This window comes from Hippoglossus stenolepis, chromosome 21, assembly GCF_022539355.2.
Source record: "Hippoglossus stenolepis isolate QCI-W04-F060 chromosome 21, HSTE1.2, whole genome shotgun sequence".
NCBI lineage: Eukaryota > Metazoa > Chordata > Actinopteri > Pleuronectiformes > Pleuronectidae > Hippoglossus > Hippoglossus stenolepis.
In genome coordinates this window covers 9,801,118-9,811,579 of record NC_061503.1, presented here as the reverse complement: position 1 = coordinate 9,811,579, position 10,462 = coordinate 9,801,118, and positions in this window count along the sequence as shown.

The window sequence follows — 10,462 nt, the reverse complement described above, 5'->3', positions numbered from 1 at the left end:
TTTGGATGATTTTGCTTGTTTGGTAACAGTATTAGAAAAAATGGAATTTGTTGCCACATCTTTGCCTGTCAGTGTGTGTGCGACTCAGCCGGCTGATGCAGGTATAGAGGTGTGTTTGGGGGCGGCTGGGAGATCTCAGCTTAACTTCACCTGTGTCCACAACAACAGCCGGGGTGCTGAAGTGTTTTTTGGGTGGGGTGAGGGGGGGTATCTGGATCAACGTCTCTCTGATGGAAGTGATTAGTGGTAAAGGGCACTGAATGGGTTAAAAAGACCACATCCACAGGCCATGACTGACAGTTCAGACTCACTTCCTTTTTAACTCTTTTTTTCCCCCTCCTGCCCTCTCCATCCCTCTCTTTGTCTCCCACTAACTCCTTATCTCCTCCTCTTCCTCCGTCTCCTCCCAAATCAAACCTACACCTGTCAATCTCCTCGACTTCTTCTGCACCCTTTACTCCCGCCATCTCTGGCTTTCCTAGCCCATGGCGGGCTTTGGGTGAACTCTCATTTCTCTCCTGTGGCGCGGTGGGGAGTGCGCATGCGAGCCCCCCTTTTGAGAAATGTCGGTGTCCGTGTGCTGGGGGAAGTCGGGGGCCCTTCACGAACCATCAGGCCCCCTGTCACACGGAGGCGGCCGAATGGGGACTGACAGGCCACTCCATAGAGCCTAACCATCTGTACCAAATGTGACAGCAGGGGAAAGAGGATGTCTGGTAAATCAGGAGGAACGACAGGAGCGCAGTGTGACATGGAGGAGCGAGGAGAGGAGGAGGAGAAGGACCCTCTTCTTCTGAAAGCGAAGGCACATGGGAGATGTTGTCAGTTTTTTCCCAGGGAGTAAGAGGCTGTTTTCTCTCCAACTGCAGAGACACTTGGGACACAGACGTGTCAGTTTCCTCTGTTAAGTGTAAATGTGTTAAGTGTTGACCAACTTCAGCGCTGACACTTCCTTCATCCTCTTTGTCTTTTCTGGTTTTGACAAAAGATTTGGGGGTTTTAGAAATGACAAATTTTTTACTTTTTAACAATTTTAACTAAAAATATCCAACATGTAGAGATTAAAAATCAAAAAGTGTAAAATATGTTTGTATAATTTCTTGGTTGCAAATTCTAAATGCTAAAAGATTTCTAGTTATTTGACATATTTGATGAATCAAATTTAATCCCTGAGATTTTTGTTAATAATTTAAATCTGCAGATTAGATGATATTAAATGTGATATCTAGTAACTACAGTGGAGCACTGGAACAAGCAGATAAATAATATAAGTGACATTTAGTATAACATTTTAATTTCAGATAAGTTTTTTAAATACAAAATAAGTAGAGTAATATGTGATGTTTCCCCTGAATCAAATTGCATTACATAACTTGTAATATATCCACATAGCTATTGAGTGATCACTGTATTTTAAAGCATTTGTCAATAGGGTGATAGTGAACCACTGATACTTTAAATATTTAACATGAGACCAGGTTATGGTCTGTAGTGTGATCAGAACTAAGTAAACTCAAAATCACTATTTTTGATTGTGACATTGTGCGATTCTTACACAATGTAACACACAATGGAAATAGAAGAGAGTCAATAACCTCCTTGGTGGAGGTAATGATATAAAACTAAAAAAAATAAGTTAATCTTCAAACTTCAGATGGATCCAGTTAATTAATAATAAATGACGTTGATTATTAATCATATAAATAATATCAGTTAAGCAATTTACTCCAGTGATTTTGCATTGCACTTCCACAAGAGAAAAATCTTTAAAAAGAATTTCAAAAAGCAACAGATATACTGATTTTTATTCCTCCAAAAAATATTGAATCCTACACCTCCCATAATGCAATTCAGGGATTATTCTCTCAACAGTCAATGTTGGAAAAGGTCCTATCTCGCAATGCTGAAGAAAGTAAAAAATAAATTCCTGGATCCACCCCCCTGACGCTTTCACATACTTCCACCAAGTTTCATTGAAATCTGTTCGGTAGTTTTCGCGTAATCCTGCTGACACACACACACAAATCAACCAACAAACAAACAAACAAATGGGGACAAGCGAACACATATCAGCGGGCACGCGTCTGTTAGTTCACGGGGAAAAGTAACACATTTGAAGAAGCGGAGTCTCGCCGTGTGAACGCACAACTCTCCTGGCGAGTTGAGGGAGTTGCGGGTCCTTATGGAGCGGCATCTGGGGAGGCTGACAGGAGCACTCTATTACCACTCAGAGGAAGGAACCTGAGGGCGGAAACAACACTGCTACCAGGAGATCCAGCTGTGCGCATGCCTCCAAACACACACACACACACTCACACATTGACACACGGACAAACCCATGCACATTAAGAGAAATCTTCAACACACACACACACACATATGCATCCACCACTGAAGAAGTTGTGCTGTATGTAACAGAGAGTTGTACATATAGGAAGATAGATGACTCAATGGTGACCTCTAACCCAGGCCCTTTCCACCGCCTGACTTTTAGGCCTGAGGTGGAATCGCTAACAGCTCCTCTCTTAGCCGGCGCTGCTGGGCACATTAACTAAACTCATATCGCTCTCAGCCACTATCAATTATTCACCCCCACCCCCCTCCCCCTCTCTCCCCACGATTTCAAAGGAGAATGGCTCCAGCAGCAGCCTCGCCAACACACAGCCCCAGTGACAGCACAAGCCCACGCCTCTGGTGACTTCCATTCTCTTCCATTTTCTTCAGCAACCAGTATGTTTTCAAACTATCCTAATATTCCTAATAGTCTTTAACATGCTAATAAGTGTCTTACGTCATTGTTGCAGTAATGTACTTTCCATACACTGAAGGTGCTCGGTATAATTGAGTTTTTTTTGGGCTTTCCCTTCAAGGCACTCGAGGAGTCCCGGAGCAAACTGGAGCTGCAGTATTTACGCTTAAGGACACTTCAGCAGGACAGGTGAAGCTCGAAGCCGTGGACGTCTCTCAAATTTGAACTGTTAAATTTGTCCTTAATTTCTTAAGGCGTTAGTGATGCCTGACGTGTGTGTGTGTGTGTGTGTGTGTGTGTGTGTGTGTGTGTGTGTGTGTGTGTGTGTGTGTGTGTGTGTGTGTGTGTGTGACAAACACAACTACAATTGCAAAAATCTGGGACAATAAAGTCTGCGAGAGCTGAGGTGAATGAAAGAAGGCTTGTTGAGAAAGTTGAGAACATTTTAACTTTGTGCAAATATCTTTGAGTTACTTGCAGGCGACAACTAATCGCAGGTTTGTGTTATAGTGACAATATGTTTAAATACGCATGTCATGTCTATGCATTTTATTTATGTCATTTAACGCTGTATAGTCACAGGTCCTTCAACACCTTTGTGGTTAGGGTTATAGTAATCTACGAGCCCGTCGGCCATCGTCTGATGACAAATTAGCCTCTGGGGTCAAAGGCAAATATTTTTGGATCTTTCGGTGTAGACAGTGGAGATCTGGGCCAAGACTCCATCTTCCTTTTGCCGTACACATTTTACAGCCTGACTAGTTGAATGTTGCTCCACACAAAACACAAACAGTACTTTTTATAGGTGTTTTAGGTCCAGACGACGTTTTGGCTAAACTCAATTAACAGTTGTCTGCATATAACATCAGATAAAGTAAAAGGCCTGCTCAAACTTGATTGGTCCAGTCAGAAACAGAAACCAGAAGGCTTCAGGCCCCAAAATCTCGTCCCTCGCCAACAGATTCTGCATATTCCCGAAAAGTGAAGAGCAAACAATGCACTTAAAACACACATGTGCCAATTGGTGAGACCAGGCTGATCCTGATTATATCATTTCTAGAGGCAAAACTACTCCACTCCAGAAAGGAACTTTTTTTTCCAGAAATTGAACGAAAAGTTGATCTTCACTGGTTCCCCAATTCTTTATGACATCCTCAATGAGTTAAAGCGACATAAAAAATAGTAAAAACTCACCCCCAGACTGTCTCATAAGAGGTCAGATATTGACGGGTACTTGGTATCTGAATGAACACAGTGAGTCTCTGCTGGTTGGCTGGCATCCTCATGAATACACAAACTCACTGAAGAAATAGTCCCACACATGTAGTGCCCCACATAGGAGCTTTTGAGGTGCAGCCAGACTCCTGCTCACTGAAGCATCAGATTCACAACTGGCATCAATCTTCTCACTGTTCGTGTTTCCCAAAATGTCGAAGAACTTCTTTAAATGTTTATTGTTTTCTTTAAAGCAATGTCAGACTTTTTCTCTTCATCCAAAAGTCCTGACTAATCAGCCAAGTGCCTCCTTTGCAGAGGTGAACTGCCCCCGCGGTATATGTCAGGGACCAGTGCTGGGAGCACACAGTGAGACATTTCCAGGCTTCACACTTAAATGAACACACTCACACAATTATACAGACGAGGGCTGGACAGACACTGGCTGTTTTCCAAGGTGAAAATGCAGCCTTCAAAGTGAGCTGCCTTGATATCTGAAAAGGGCAGATGTCAACGTTCAGTCATGACTGGACGTATGACTCTCCGGGGTTTTCTCTGGAGATATCTACGCCCTTCTCCTGCGTCCAAACATCCGATGCGGCTGCGTCTCTGAGGCAGAATCAGAAGGTGAGAGGGGCTTGTTGCTGTCTGTCTGTCAGAGGCATTCGCTCGGAATGGGATGCAGCTGATGCCTCACATGCACTGCTTATCACTCACATATCCTGCCAGTGTGACGAGAGGTGGAGTTCACACCCACGCCTGGGCCGTGGGATCGCTGACAGGAAGCAGCTGGTGCCTCGGTCGCCCAGCTTTTTTTTCCCCGCTCATCCTCTCCGTCTACGACCCCCCCGTTTTTCACCAGCTGCCCCCCAGACACACCCACAGGAGGTGGGCTCCCTCTCACCATGCAGGGCACCTGTGGGTGTCACCTGACGGGGGGGAAACGCAAGTGGAAATGAAAGGAAGCAGCCGATTCTGTCAGAGCACATCAGGCCTGCTGTCCATCACGACGCTGACCTCCGGGGTGTGTGCGTGCATGTGCATGTGCAAGTCTATCAACAACTGACCCAGTGTGTGTGTGTAAGTATGTGCATATTAAGTCACTGACCCACAGGGAGCGTCTGTGAGTGTGTGCATATGTTTGCTCATCAATGCAGGGTGTGTGAGACCATGTGTGTGCATTAGCGCCTTGATCCCAGTGAGTGAGTGAGTGTGTCCGTAAACACATAGACCTCGAGGGTGTGTGTGTGTGTGTGTGTGTGTGTGTGTGTGTGTGTGTGTGTGTGTGTGTGTGTGTGTGTGTGTGTGTGTGTGTGTGTGTGTGTGTGTGTGTGTGTGTGTGTCGCAGTGCAGTGATCTGTATAAGATAGCTGCAGTAGCTGGTAGGTCATTGACAACCCTCCTAAAAACCAAAGCTGCGTCCGACCTCGCTTCATCGTCTTCACGTTGAGTTCAGACAAATTCCCAAAGTGCAAAGTATCCGTTACGTGTCACACACGTCCAGAGTGGGATGCACAGTGAACATCCATATGTGTCAGGATCTCAGGACCAGCACGTTTGCTGGGATCTGGGCTTTTATTCCCTCAGCAACAGGGCTCAGAGCAGTACCACACACTCTAGGGACGAGGGAATAGAGGATGGTGTCAGTCAGTTTCCCAGCTGCAGCAAGCCCCCCCCCAACCCCCCACCCCCCATGTACACCCCAAAGCCGGTGGGGACCCTCACCTCCCCCTCCTCACCATCTCTGGGTTTGACTGAGGATGGGTGTAGGTGGCAGCAGGAAGAGAGAGAGAGAGGGAGCGGGAGTGAGAGGCTGCTAACTCCTGGAGGACGGCTGTTCAGCTCTGGCTGTCCATGCGGGAGAAATCGAGGGAGACAGGGACCAAAGCCCGTCAGCTCCATCCCTTAGGGTGCCTCGGCCTCCCAACTACAAGTCCATGTTTTAGCAAACCATATGTTCGCCCTCACCCCCCACCCTGAACACCCCCCACCCCCACCCAGTTAGCAAATAAACAAGTCGGGAAGCCGTAGCTAGAGGGAAGTCGTTTCCCTCTCACTGGCTGTTGTTCTCACTGCTGCTTGCAGACTCTCGTCCTCTCTCGTTCCATGATTTGGAGCTGTGATACACAGAAGACGGCTGATGGAGAACGTGTCTTATCTTTCTGTCTTCGTGTCGAGACTTTGTAACAAGATTTGGAAAAGTGTGGAGATGGAATGGTGCCTGAGTCTAGAGTCCGTGTCCAATCACATTCCTGAATTTAACGTGTGCTTTTTTTATGGACGGAATCTCTGATCTTCCCCTCATTTTAATCTCACGTGTTTTAGTCGCGTAACTTAACCTTAATCAAATATCATCCGGGATCAATAAAGCATTTCTGATTCTGATCTATGATAATTATGATGGTAACTATGCCTTAAACTATGCTGTAGACACATGCAAAGTTTTTGTAGAAATCAAGTTCTCAAAATAACAGTGGCTTCGGACATTAAATAAATATTGTCATGAATGTAGTCCAGGATTTTTCAGAGGCGTCCAAACCTGACAGTCTTTGCAAGAAGATTAGCATTTTTGAAACCAACCAAAGTGACACTGTAGCGCCACCCACTGAACAGTAATGTTCATTATAGAACTTAGATTAATTGTCTAAGAATTAGTTCCAAAACTCAGGAACAGTATCAGCACCTTTATGTTTATACAAGATAGGAGTCTACAGCCATGGTTGTTCCCCTTTTAAACTGTACTTGGGCCCAGTAGGGCTCTCAGCTACATGCTAATGTCATCATGTTAATATGCTCACTATAAGGATGCCACTAGGTGGCGATCGAATCATCTTGATCGCCACCTAGTGGCTGGCTACAGTATAGGTCACAAACCCCACCTCCTCCGTGTTAGTGGATGGGACAGTCCAGGTACACAAATACATTTTATAATGTTTCTGTCATTTTGTCAATTGCTCATATTTCTGAGTGTGGTTTGAATTAGTTATTTGATGCTATATAAATGGGTTGAAACCTCATTATTTGACAGCTGAGACTGACTCGCGATTTGTGGCTGCAAACTACGATCACTACTGCACAGACTCTGGTTTCAAATGACTTCAAAACCCTTATGGGGGATATCTATTTTTGTACAATAGGAGGAAGTGGAGATGTGTCATCCATCTTTATATACAGTCAATGTTGCTGAAATATTTCAGTCCGGGCAAAACTGGTGGGCCGACCAAGCTGCAGTGTAACATTTCCATCCAGCAACACTGTTTAAATGGATGAAAATTCAAGTAAAAAATGTATTTGTATATGTCATTTTAAATGTTATATTGTAACTTATTTGGATCTTTGGGGAGAAATAATATTGATCTGTGAAAGGAACCATTACTTTCTCTCTCTTACATCAAACCTCAACCATCCAGTCTGTATTTTTAAACCAAAATGAACTAAGTTGTCTGGTTCTGTTTTCCAGGGGGTGAATGAAAGACAGGCCCAGACAGATGGGCAGTGCATGTACAAGGTCCGTGGAGTCAGTCAGTCAGTCAGTCCTCCCTTTGGGCAGAGAAATTGTCCAGAGATGGACAGCTGTGCCCAGGGCAGGGCATATAGGAAGTGAAATAACACACAGTATTTATGGCTCCCTCAGGGTTTTGCGACTCACTGACCTGGTGATCCTGCAACAGACAGGCAGACAGTTGCCGGTCCAAAGTTTTTCACAAGGTCAGCCACCATCCATCACAGTTTTAGTGTTACAGGAAGAGTCGGCAGGCAAAGCATTGTTTTAATAGAATAAAACACACACATACCTTTCTAATTTTTAGTGCAGAATATGGAACACAAAGCATTATAGAGCATGTTTTTTTGTGGGTTAGGGGTTAGGGTTAGGGTTAGGGGTTAGGCTAACTTTATTACATCTATGCCTCTGAATAGTTAAACCTAAAGTTTATTCTACAACAACCACCTTTTTTGACATTTTTGCCGTAAGTGGAGAGTTCACAAGAAACAAGAGATGATATGCAACAGAGGTCCCTGCTTTGAATCGAGCCAGGGATGATGCAATTATATGTTACACACGTATCAGACTGTAAATAAAGAAGGAAGACACATGTCTACTTAGTCCAACAAACCTGAATTTAGCCCAAATGATCCTGGATAGGAACGCTCCTACCATGCGTACTTGGAGCCAGAGTCTACGTATTAGCGATTAATCGATGGAGGTGTGGTAGCAAGGTCTTGTCAATACACTCAATTGACCAATCGTGAGTCAAATTCACGCTGTATTTAAAGCATCAAATACCTAATCAAAATCAACCTTATAGGGACAATTTGTGGAAAATGCTTTGACTTCACTTAGGGTTAACCCCTAACCCTAACCCTTGGGGGTTAACAGTCATGTCACCCATCTTCATGGCTACACTCTATATCTGTGTACCATGGGCTGCATCATTTGGAGGCTGCATTTTAAGACCAAATGCATCACAGCAGGACGACCAGAGTGTCCCTTTTTAAAGACTCCTCCAAATGCTTCCTTTCATCCCCGAAAAACAAAAGCTCCAACGGGTGGATCCTTCCCGGCCCAACCTATCCCGAGATTTATTGCGCTTCAGTGACGAATCATTTTTCAAAGAGGAAACAACACTGGCAAGCGACAAGACACATGTTAAAAAAGGGAACAGCAATACGGGCAGGATGAGCTGGTGATGCCAATCACTGAAGGCCTTTATAGACCAGACCATCTTATTTGGGTTCGGCCTTCTGTGGTCTTCGTGGACCAGGTAAACCGCATCCTCCGAAAGATGCAGCCCCTGAATTGACATACAGCTTATGATCAGGACACGCCATGTTAGGCAGCATTTCATTCAAAAGTAGTTACAAGTGCTTCAAAGGGCAATAAACCATTCAACAGTATAATCCAACGTAACAGAAAAGAAGGAAAAGAAAGAAGAGCTCCGTCACTAAAAACAGCATAGGGACAAATAAAGCAAACAAAAATATCATGTTATATATGAGTAGTTTTAGGTCGGTTCACATGTTGTTCCACAGCCGACTGCTGTATGTAAACCTGCACATGATCCATGAGTTCACCCGATCTCATAATAACAGTAGTGTAGTAATTCAAGTGTGAGTTTGGATTAGAACAAGCCCGGGTGATCATTTGGAATTTGGACATCCTGATCACATCTTTAAAGATTTTGTCCTCATTGATTTTGTCAGGGGCTTGGTAACAAACACACAAACACACACACACACATGAACACGCATAGTGACATGACAGCCTGCCTCACTGACTGGTCCATTGAGTCATCAATGACCTTCCGTGGGATTGGAGTTGCCAGGCCAATTGACCAAATCACTGATCTTTAAAAGCAGCTCTGCGGGCAGGAGGGAGGGTGAGTACAGAACTAAACACACACACACACACACACACACACTGATGTAGACGCAGCCACACACACTCCATCCACCTCACTCTCTAATCAAGGAGCAGGCAGGCAGGACTCTGGGTCGCCACAGCGACACTAACGAGAGGCGACAGCTCCTCAGCGCTCGGGGCAACGACCAGCTCGGCTGTCGAGACCGCGGAGATAGTCCGCCAGGCACGCACTGAGGCAAGGTTTGCTGTTTTGGGAGGAGGAGGAGAGATGGAGGAGGAGGAGGAGAGATGGAGGAGGGGACGGGGAGGACAGGGAGCGAGCTGGTGGTGTGGATGCGTTGGGAGTTAATGAGGAAGCATGAATCTGTGAAATGATCCTCACTGACTTTTTCTTTAGATCCACTCACTCACCGTCTTAAAGTGCACATGTAAACATATACAGTTTACTTAGTATTAGAAGGAAAATACAAAAGATTTCACACAAACACAAGCAGAAACACACACACACACACACACACACACACACACACACACACACACACACACACACACACACACACACACACACACACACACACACAAGCAAACATGAACTGACGCTTACCCTCACCCAAGCCATCCAGGGCCCCAGGGCCTGCTCCTCTCCTTGTCCCCCTCCCTCCCTTCACCTCCACCCACCAACCCTCAACCACCCACCACCTCCTCCACCTCCTCTGGAAGACAGTTTAACTTCTGTCATCTGGGTGAAGCAAGTGAGTCAGTCTTGCGGTGGCGAGAGGATGTGACAGGACGGTAATGGACAGGACAAAGAGGGGATTTATGAAGTATTAGTAAACCTTAATAATTCACTACACGGAAGACCCCGGGAGTCCCCCCCACCCCACCCCTGCGACCCCCTCTCATCCCAGCACTGACGTCCTCTGCGTCTCTGGATCTCTCTCTTTCTCTCTTTAGCTCTTTCTCTCCCTTTCTTTCTCTCTCTTTTTCACTGTAGCCTGCCAACAGTCAAAGAAAAGAAGAAATGCAGGATGATCTTAACTGACTGACAAAATCATGCAGGACGTCTTTTTCTTTACCACATTGACCCCACACTTCACAGAAAACCACAGAACATCTAAAATTCTGCAAAAGTGACA